Consider the following 11505-nt stretch of genomic DNA (forward strand, 5'->3'; position numbering starts at 1 on the left):
AGTAGCAGATGCTATTAATTTCACACTCAACAATTTATCTAAATCTAAAAATTTAAGAACTCCCAGAACGTATCCTCACGTGCCGCCACAGCCACAGTACTACCGAGGACGACGCAGTTAATGCGTTGCATGCACATTAATGTTCCTGAAGTAGATGATATGTCTCAAATCTAGCGTTCCAGACGCTTTCACAGTCAGCTGCAACGAAATAAAATTATACCCCAGGTGAGGCTCGAACTCACAACCCCGGCATTGCTCACAGCTACTGTCTTATAAGTACCGTGCGCTAACCAATTGCGCCACTGGGGCTACAGCATAAGACTTACTGTTAGCAATACTTTAAGGCAAACCCGTGGTGGCCAAAAAAACATCATATCATCATCACCCGAGGCCATACTGCGGCTTTGGCACCTGACCACGATTACTTCATAATATTCTTGTTTCATATCCTACGCTTACATGTCTATCAACTGCTTCTCATTGCCGAAAAAAATCCAGAAAAGCGCACGCTTTGCCCTCTGCTACCTGTCGAAAAGCAAACGCAGATGCTTGGCATGCTTTAAGCTCTGTAGGCGCACCGCGGCCGCGCAGCTGGAGGAGAGGTGTCTTTCTTGGAAGCTCCTTGCACCGCACGGAAGAACAGAGTAGCCGCGCTGCCATTGTCGATGGACAACTTGCAACTGACGAGCCACGGAGAACACGTTCCTTCGCGATGTGCACTCGTCTCATAGTACAAAGCGCAAACGAGCGGCACCGTGGCGCAACGGATAACGCGTCTGAATACGGATCAGGAGATTCCAGGTTCGAACTCTGGCAGGGTCGGCATTTTGTTACTTGGCGGCGCGTAGCTAGGCACTGGATTTCGTATATCGCGGCCTTTTTTTTTTAATTGAGTTTCGATTCCCCCCAAAGGGGGCGGGCTTGCAGCAGCTTAGTATGCCGGTCTTCAGCCTACAGAAATTGTTTTAAAAAGATGAAGATAATAAATAAGAACAACAGGCGATAAAATCGGAGACTTAAATGGTAACATGGCGGAAAAATCGTGTAACTTAAAACATAGAACAAAGGGATGATGATGCTAATAAAATACATATGAAGCGTAAAACAATAGACAGACAATTAAAAAATCACGGCGACAGTCTGGTTTCTGTTCGCAAGAGACATAAAATTCACACCCAGCGAGTGCATGATTTCTGTTCGCAACACTTTGGAAAGACGAACAACACTGAACATTCACTTGAACACTGCACTAAACCGTTGGCAAATATGACATACCCACAGCCGAGGACAGGTGGGGGGAAAACCTGGACAGATGATGGGAAAGAAGAGTGGGGGGGGGGAAGGAGAGGAAAAACGAAGGGGGGGAAAGGAGCCGATGGAGGACGAGAACCCGTAAGGGTGGGGCTGGGGGGGTGCTGAGCAGATGCGACAGGGAGTGGGGAAAGGCAGAGGGGGGGGGGGAATAAAAAGGACTCTGGGGGGGGGGGGATGGAGGTAGGGAGAGGTTAGGCAGGGAGAAAACAGGATGGAAGAGGGGGCCCAGGGAAAGGACAGAGGAAAGGGGGGGTGAGGATCAGTTAAGAGTTGATAGGAAGGATAAATGGAGGGGGAGAGGGCATCATCCGGGAGGGGGAGTTGACAGAAACCACTGTGGGAAAGGAGATGAAGGGTTTAGAGATGGAGGGTAGGGGGGACACAACAGTGAAGACGTGGCAGAGGGCAGGGATGGGAGAGGAGAGGAGAGGAGCAACCACGGGGTGAGGGGGATCAAAGCGGCGGGAGGTGTAGAGTATGCGGATATGTTCGAGGAATAGGGGCAGATGGAGGACAGGAATGAGGTCATAGAGGATCCGTATGGGAGACGGGAGGCATACACGGAAGGTGAGGCGGAGTGCATGATGCTCAAGGATCTGGAGGGACTTATAGAATTAGGGGGAGGGGGCGGATATCCAGGCGGGACTGGCATAACAGAGGATGGGACAGATTAAGGATCTGTAGGTGTGGAGGATGGTAGAGGGGTGCAACCCCCATGTCCATTTGAGGAGTTCGCAGCCTTCGTGGAGAGCATTATTATCCCTGTGCTTCTGGGATCTGCATGTCGAGATGATCATGATAAATATCGCCGCCTGCAGGCGTCAGTCGAGCACAGTCGAGACAAGTCAAGACGACAGCTGTATGATATGTTACGCAAAGAAATTTAGGCATGTGAAACCGAAGCAAACAACACTTTTCAAGTGTCCCATTGCCACGTGATGAAGAGCTAGTGCGCCCCACCCCCCACATCCGAGTGGCGCGGTGGAAGCTCGCTGGGCCCATAATCCAGAGGTCTCGGATGTAAAACCATTCCACAGATCAAAGAAACAATCCACCACATTGATTTTAGGCCAAACACCTTATGCACTAATAGAACAGAACCACAGAGACGTTATGGAATACGTCTTGTACTTATGGGAGGTAAGCGATAAAGCCATGAGATCCAAAAAGTACAAAACAGAATCCTCGAACTTCCTCAAAATCGCCCTAGAAGCAGACTTCCAGAGAGCAATGGGAACCTCCTGCCCAGCCCCTGCAGACACAGCCCAGTTGAGGGAGGACAGCCGTCCCAGCAAAACCATCAAGTGCTTCAGTGAAGTCTTCTTTTAGTGTTGAGTGCAGCGTTGTTTGTGTTCAGTGTTTATCAATGCCCAGTGAATTAGTTAATAACAAGTGGAATCAAAACGCAAAAATTACCCCCCATTCCGCCGAAAAATAAAAGCTCACTCACCAGATGCAAACAGTTCCATAAAAACACTACCCATTTCAACTTAAGTAAAGTCAGTAATAAGTCCATCAACAATTCTATGTTCTCTAATATAATGCCAATTTTTTTTTTACATTTATCATTGACAAAAAACTCATTTAAATTAAAAATGGTCAAGCAACCATAATTACAAATGCATAAAAACAAAAACTGAATTTTTATTAAAATTAAATGAAAAGAGAAATGAAACAAACGAACTCAGTACTCAAGAATGACTTTAGAACAAAAATAACTACATAAAAGGAAAACTGAAAACAATATGTAATGTAATTTAAAACATACCTTATGTCTATTTGCATATATTGAAATTAAATATTAGTTGTAATAACATCGATACTATTATTAATGTATATATCATCATACATACATAACAATCAAAATTGACTATTGAATACTTACAACTTATATATCACTGTATGGTAATGAAACTAAAGGTTGATAATATAGGAAAAAGATAATGCATTTCTGAAGACCATTAGCAGCAGTAAAGTAAGTAAGCAACAAGTCAGTCAGTTAGTCAGTCAGTCAGCCAGTAAATTAGTTGATTGATTTGTAGATTAAGGGGACTAAACTATCAGTAAAGCCTTTAACTAATACACAGTTATGAAGCCAAATACATTCTCTTGCCTCTATCAGATACCAGTTCAGAAAGACGTATGATGCTCTGCATGAGCCATAAAAATTCTTCTGTTAAAACTTTTCAGGTGATATGATGGGTATAAGCTGTTGGTTTGCTTAAAACTATCTCTACTTAAATTTTGTCTTTGCCCTTGTTACATGCCATAACATATCATGATCAATAAAAGCACCACCCCGTTATTTATCATTTAATCCAATTATTTGGAGAAGGATACTGGGACATGGGAGAAATTGTGATTCAGCTCCTTTTACAAGGTTAATTGATTTCAGCACTTAGCATGTCTGAGGCGCCATTGACGAAACTTGTTGTTTGCACCTAGCTCTGACTAATTTGTGGACAGTAGTACAGTGCTCATGGGTCATGATGGTTCCTCACGCAGTTATGTTGCCGACGTCATCAAGGCAAAACTAGTGCTACATGTTACTAGGTATTTATCTCTAACTACAATACTTGTGTGACTACTGTTGCATTACATACCCACTTGTTAGTGTACAACACTGAGTCTGAGAAAATACTTATGCTGATTCAGTGAATAAGATGCACAGTTGTTGACTTATGCATAAAACATCAGCACCAATTTTCAACCTTCTGCAGTAACACGAAGCAGTAGATTGGAAGCACCTCACACAAAAATTAGTCGCTGCCCTCATAGTAGTGAGTAACCTTATAATTACAGTGAATTGATGTTGAATGTGCTCCACACAGTCCAGCCACTCCTGTTACAACAATTCACATGTCTACCAGATTGTGTGGATTTATTTGGCACATTGTTCTAAGTGGTACTAGAGATTTTGATATGGAATTAATATAAGGGTGGTTACTCTTGAATGTCGTTCTTGTGAGGCAGTCACAATTTTAGCCATGTTTACATGAAATCTGTCATCTGATAAGGTAGCTATGTGACCAGTAGTAGTAATCCATTCCTCTTCAAGATGAGCACAGACTTAATCAAAGGATCAATTTATGCACAATTAAAACATCTGCAAACAATCAAACAGTTTCCGTTAACTTGCACCATTCATCCTTCCACACTGGTTTATAGTATTATTGCTTTATATGGAATGTGATAAACATCCCAGTAAACCATATGCTTGATGAGTGATGCATGCAATAATTTTCTTGGCTGTATATAATTATCAAAAATCACTTATTGCACTAAGGTGTATATCTATATTTGTTTTAAGAAATCTGTTCATATTCAGTCGCCAAATATTAACGAGACATCCTGTATATGCAGATGTAATTGTCTGGGAAGATTAATCAAATATTTTGTCACACCATGCCATCTGATGGCAAAAACAAGTAAAGATCCTGAGTAGCTGCACACCACAGGAACTACTCAAAATTACCAAGAAAAATTATTAAAAATCGAGGAACATACAAATTAGTTCAGAACTCAGTAATTCCGACAAAATACTTAAGGGTACACAGAATGTTTTGATACGAGACACAGTACAACTGGCCAAAGAATAGGAGAATATCACTACCAACTTATATTTAAGGGTTATCTTTCAAATTCTCAAGGTGGCAGGTGCAAAATACATGGAGCAAAAGGCTATTTACAATTTGTACAGAAACCAAATGGTAGTTATATGAGTCGAGGGGCATGAAGGGGAAGCAATGCTTGAGAAGAGAGTGAGACAGGGTTGTAGCCTATCCCCGATGTTATTTAATTTGTATATTGTGCAAGCAGTAAAGGATACAAAAGAAAAATTTGGACTAGGAATTAAAATACATGGAGAAGAAATAAAAACTTTGAGGTTTGCTGACAACATTGTAATTCTGTCAAAGACAGCAAAGAACTTGAAACAGCAGCTGAGCGGAATGGACAGTACTTTAAGAAAAGATATAAGATGAACATCAACAAAAGCAAAATGAGGATAAAGGAATGTAGTCAAATTAAATCAGGTGCTGCTGAGGGAATTAGATTAAGCAATTAGACACCCAAAGTATAAAATGAATTTTGCTATTTGGGGAGCAAAAGCTTTTGAAATGTGGTGGTACAGAAGGATGCTGAAGATTAAATGGGTAGAACATGCAACTAATGAGGAAGTATTGGATAGTATTGAGGAGAAGAGGAATTTGTAGCACAACTTGACTAGAAGAAGGGATCGATTGGTAGGACACGTTCTGAGGCATCAAGGGATCACCAATTTAGTATTGGAGGGAAGTGTGGAGGGTAAAAATTATAGATGGAGATTAAGAGATGAATAAACTAAGCAAATTCGGAAGGATGTAGGGTGCAGTAGTTATTCAGAAATGAAGAGGCTTGCACAGGATAGAGTAGCATGGAGAGCTGCATCAAACCAGTCTCTTGACTGAAGACCACAACAACAACATTAATGATACGTCAATGGAAGCAAATGAATTTAATAAGCATGTATTAAATATAATAGAAAACATAGGGGCACACAGTTCAAGAGAGAAAGCACAGCTGTATGCTGAGAAAGCAACTCGCATAACATTAGGTCATATGAATGGATCATCAACTTTTCCCTCTGAAATTAATAAAATTATTTATTCTCTCAAAAATAAAAGCTCATATGGATTTGATGGTGTTTCCAACAGAATAGGAAAGATCTGTTCCCCTATAATAAACCATGTCTTATCTCAAATAAGTAATGCATCACTTACTCGAGGCATTTTTCAAGAGAGCTGATAGGATAAATGTCAATAACTAACAGTCTGCTTCACTACTGACATCATTTCCCCAAATTTTTAGATAAGGTGATGTGTTCTAGCATAGTCTCCAGCTGAGCAACAATACTATCCTCAGTAAATCACAGTTTGGGTTTCAGAAGAGTTGCTCTACTGACAATATAAATTACAAATTCAGTCACAAAATTTTGCAAGCTTAAAACAATAAAATAGCATCATTTGTTATTTTCTGTGATCCATCCAAGGTACTTGACTGTGTGAACCACAATATCCTCCTAGATAAACTGAGGTTTTATAGAACTGATGGTACATACAATCAATTGTAACATTACAAAGAGATGTTTCAACTGCTGCAGGGCAGATTGAATCTGGAAGGTTGAATTTATTTAATCATATGGCTAGGACCCCACATCAGGCAGACCGTTCGCCAGGTGCCGGTCTTTCTATCTGACACCACTTCGGTGACCTGCAGTCAATGAGGATGATAGGATGATGATGAGGACAATACAACACCCTGTACCTGAGCGGAGAAAATCTCCTGACCCAGCCGGGAATTGAACCCGGGCCTAGAGGACTGACAATTCATCATGCTGACCATTCAGCTACTGGGGGCGGACTGGAAGGTTGAATGTGAACCGGTGTCAATGTTCGTTGGGATGGCCAGCTGTCTGCAGGAAAAGCCAGCTACCAAGCCATGAAGCCCAGCAGTAATAACGATGCTCCCAGCGGAGAAAGCGGTGTGTTCCAGCGACATGGTCATGCGATGAGATACAGTAGAGGGGCTGTGACTTGGAATATCTTTACCATATAATTGTAATGAAAATACACAAAGTGTCCTACAAGTATGCTGTAAAGAAACTAATGGCAGCTTTGAAACCATGGAAAATGGGATAACCTCAATGAATCATTTTTGAAGTTTTAGTTGTTAAAAAGTTGTTAACATCATTATTTTTTATTACAAACTGTAATAACTGAATCTATCACAAAAGTCACACTTATGATACACCAGATGAAAGGGAATATTCTAAGCAACATAATACACATTATTTCTCTAAATAAACAAATATACAAAGCAGTTATAAACAATGAATTTCATGTACATAAACAGTGCCATAATTATGGAATGCTCCATAGAGAGAGAGAAGTGATCTTATCAGCATGAGTTTCCTTCTTCAATATTCCAATAACTTCCCATATATATATTATAGTTGTGATTTACAAAATAAGTCAAATCAGTGTTCTGACTCGAGTGCCAGATGTGGCAATTTATATGTTTGAGATTTGTTTAAAATCATTTAAAAATGTGGGGGATTTGATTAAGAGGTCACAAATTGACCATAGAGATTTTCTGTATGTTTTATCACAAGTATTTACATGAAATTATTGTGATAATTATACATGGTGGTCAGGACGAAAGTATCTGCACTGAATCGAGGAGTGAGCATGTGACAGAACACTTTAAGTAAGTATTCAGGGCTTTATTGCACTGATGTACTTTACTATTTAAAGCACACTGCTGCGTGTAAATGTTATATCTGAACAAAGTAATTCCAAATTTTGGACTGTTGATAGATACTGGATAGTTATTCAGTGAGTTACTTGCATATGGGCACCATTCACAAATGTTGTGCATTCCTGAAAAATAAAAGGGATTATTATCAAAGTTAAAATCAATCTGTTTTGAGCAACATTATTATCCTTTGGGATTTCAACCAACAGATTCAGCTTAAGTTCATCTTTTAGTAAATTATTTGCAGATGTGTCTTACAGCAAGTTTAAGGTTTTGACATGAGTATTATTATGTTGAGCCATTGTGCTATAGAGCAACAGTGTACAGTCACCCCCTATTGATGAGAAAGAGGCACACTCAAAGTTAATGGCCGTACATTGCCCAGACTCTGGCGGAACTTACTACTGCACTGTCATTGTATTGAAATGCATACATAATGTGTAGAATGAACAAGAACCCTTGAGTAATGTCATAATTAGGGGTGCATCTGGGATTGGATTGCAGTTCCATTCTATGGCACTGGACTCCATTTTATTGTGAAATATTTAGGAGTTGGTTGTCCCAGAATCCAAGCCATAGTAGTGAACAGTTAGCATAGGGACTTGTGAGTTTCTTTACTGTGAGGCAGCAGCCAAAGCACAAGCAGTAGTTGCACATTTAGCACAGATATTAGGCTTAATAGTGCTTGTTAGTGACGGCAGCAGCAGACAATGACTACGAAGTATGTCGGCAGTGCAGCAGTCCATGTGGATAGTCACTGAACAGCAGATGTGGCATCCTCACAGTGTCACATAAGGGTGACACTGCATCAGCACCAGGCAGCAAAAGCAATGTATTCACACAGCACCACACATGGGCAGCATTGCTTTGACACCAAGCTTCAGAGGCGGCATCTTGACACAGGGTCACACATGAGTGCCATCATATCAGCACTAAGCAACGGAGGTGTCGCCTTTGCACAGCATGACACAATGGAGATGACAGTCATGTTGAGGGGCAGTATCTTATAAGCATCAGACCAAACATAGAGCAGCAGCAACAATGTACGTCGGCAGGGAAACACAAGTTAAGTACAAATCAGTGGTTATGTAAATTTGTATCTGATTGTCAGCCATGGCTGATGAAATTAATAACTTTCAAAGTAATTATGGGTCAGAGGGAGCAGGAATTGACACCAGCAGCATTACCATTCCAGAAAGGAGGGAAGAAATAGGTTGGATGCCAGGAAGTGATTAAATGCATTTTTTGAAATACTTAGTACTACATTAGAAAAGACCGTTTCACAGACAGTGAGCGTAAAATCTGAGATAGAAATACAGATTTAAAAATGGAGAATAAAATGGGGAGTATAAAAACTGACATAGTTGAGGATATAGATACAAAATTGGGGGAAATGGAATCAAAACTTGATGATATTTGCAGTGAGCAGAAAATTTAATCAGCTAGATATTAAATTCATTGAGATTAAAAATAAAGTTGAAAATATTGGTAAAATGGTCAAGGGAGTTAATCTCAGAGTTCATGAGGTCGAAAAGTGACGGTAGCCAAGATGGAAACTGTGGAACATCTTGTGAAGCAAATTGAGGCTCAAGAACAGAAGTGTATAAATTATGAACTACGAACAAATGCAGAGTTTAAAACAGTGAATGTAGGCATTGTTGAATGTTATAAAAGACATGTGTAGAGATGGAAAGGGGAGTTAGCCAGATAGAAAAGTAAATAAATGAGTTGAAGAAAACAATAAGTAGCACTTGGGCAAAATAATTTAATGATGGGGCATCCCATGAGGCAAGGATTATGTACAAAACCTTTCAGTGGAGAGGGTAGGTACCGTGCAGTGATGCAGTGGACTTCTTGGCTGCATGTAAAGATAATTTTGTTGCTGGCATGAGTGAGATGGCTAAAATTAAATTTGTAAAGAGGTCATTAGAAGACAGAACTCAGACATGGAGTAATCAGCATTAAGAGCAGTTTGTCAACTTCAGGGCTTTTGAAATGATGACCTTAAATAAATACAGAGGGAGGGCAAGCTAAATAAGTAAGATTACAAAATGAATTTTTGAATAGACTAGGGTATAAAAGTGGTAAAGCGAGCACGAGGGAATGTTGTGCAACAGAATTAAATAAATTAATACACCTGGATATAGCGGTTCTTACAGAAATCGGGGACTTCCAGAATCATTGTAGTGGAAACTCATCAACACTCTCAAGGATTCTGTACAGAAATTTCTGAACTTCACAAGAAACTAGGATAGGGTTCTGCACTACAAACCAAACTTTGTTGAACAGAGGGATAACAGAAATAATTACAGGGGAAATAAAGTAATAATTTCAATGGAAATCATAGGAATGGGGAAATAGGTGAAAAGGAATGGATGTAATAGTCATAATAGGAGTTGGAGCAACAGACAGCAGAGAGAGAATGGGAATTATTATGAAAGAAGGAATAATTTTGAACAGAGGAAAGAGGAAGTAAGGCAAGGGCCAAGACAAGAGAATGAACAGGGACCAAGTTTTCACGGTAGACAGTTGGAAAACTAACTGGAGCTTCACCCAAGGTCGACAGGGGACATAATGGATATGCAAAGAATAGAACCAGGTAGGGTTGTAATAGCGAGGAGAACTGTAGTGAGAAACAAAGAAGTGGAACATGCAATGTGAATGCTATTAAACGTAATTAAAATATGCAGTAAGGGTTTAATAAATACAATGATTGCAAAAGAAGGAACAAAACTGATAGTAGGTGCAGAATGAATAAATGTAAAGACATGAATGTAGTTACTGCATTGGGGAATTGTTTGCCAGAAATAAAATGGTTGAACTGGGTGAAGAAAATAGTGTGGTTTTAGCTTCAGTGGAGATTACTGAGATGTTTGAAACACAGGCAGTGGCTCTGCCAGAAGTAGAGACAGATGCTGTTGTGGAAATAAGGGGCAAAGCAAATAATAATGAAGTTCTTGGTGACCAGGTTAAGTATGTGGATACAGAGATGAGTAATGATGGGAGTTCTTCAAATATTAATGTGTGTGAGCCTCCCCAAAAATGGAGCATATGCTGTTGTTGATGATACAAATAACGTGCTTGAGCAAGTGGGAGCACATGGTGGTGAAGCAGCTGGTAATGATGATGTACAGGGTGAACATTAATAAAACCAACAAAGTGCAGGGATGGATTCCTGACTGTAAACGGTGGAAAAAAGGTCCTATGTCCAGAAAGACATCATTGCCATGGTAGATGGCACTAATGAATTAAAGTTCCTCTGTCCACATTCCATGAGTTCCTTGCATTTTCAGGCTGTGTGATTGATGCAGCATACTGTAAGCAGTAACCCTGGGGCTTATCTTAGAAGCTAGATTAAGAAAAGGCAAACCTACATTTCTAGCATTTGAAGATGTAGAGAAAGCATTTGACAATGTTGACTGGAATACTCTCTTTCAAATTCTGAAGGTGGCAGGGGTAAAATACAGGGAGCGAAAGGCTATTTACAATTTGTACAGAAACCAGATGGCAGTTATAAGAGTCAAGGGACATGAAAGAGAAGCAGTGGTTGGGAAGGGAGTGAGACAGGGGTGTAGCCTCTCCCCGATGTTATTCAATCTGTATATTGAGCAAGTAGTAAAGGAAACAAAAGAAAAATTTGGAGTAGGTATTAAAATCCATGGAGAAGAAATAAAAACTTTGAGGTTCGCCGATGACATTGTAATTCTGTCAGAGACAGCAAAGGACTTGGAAGAGCAGTTGAACGGAATGTACAGTGTCTTGAAAGGAGGATATAAGATGAACATCAACAAAAGCAAAACAAGGATAATGGAATGTAGTCAAGTTAACTCGGGTGATGCTGAGGGAATTAGATTAGAGACTGAGACACTTAAAGTAGTAAAGGAGTTTTGCTATTTG

General features: G+C 40.1%; 1 non-coding gene across 1 annotated transcript; it reads right to left on the reverse strand.

The window, feature by feature from the left end:
- Positions 1-217: 217 nt before the first annotated feature.
- On the reverse strand, positions 218-309 carry Trnai-uau (transfer RNA isoleucine (anticodon UAU)). The gene is given in 2 exon segments: positions 218-253; positions 272-309. It is a non-coding gene; the product is annotated as a tRNA-Ile (tRNA).
- Positions 310-11505: the final 11196 nt, after the last annotated feature.

The sequence above is a fragment of the Schistocerca nitens genome, chromosome 9 (assembly GCF_023898315.1).
Source record: "Schistocerca nitens isolate TAMUIC-IGC-003100 chromosome 9, iqSchNite1.1, whole genome shotgun sequence".
In the NCBI taxonomy this organism is placed as follows: Eukaryota; Metazoa; Arthropoda; class Insecta; order Orthoptera; family Acrididae; genus Schistocerca; species Schistocerca nitens.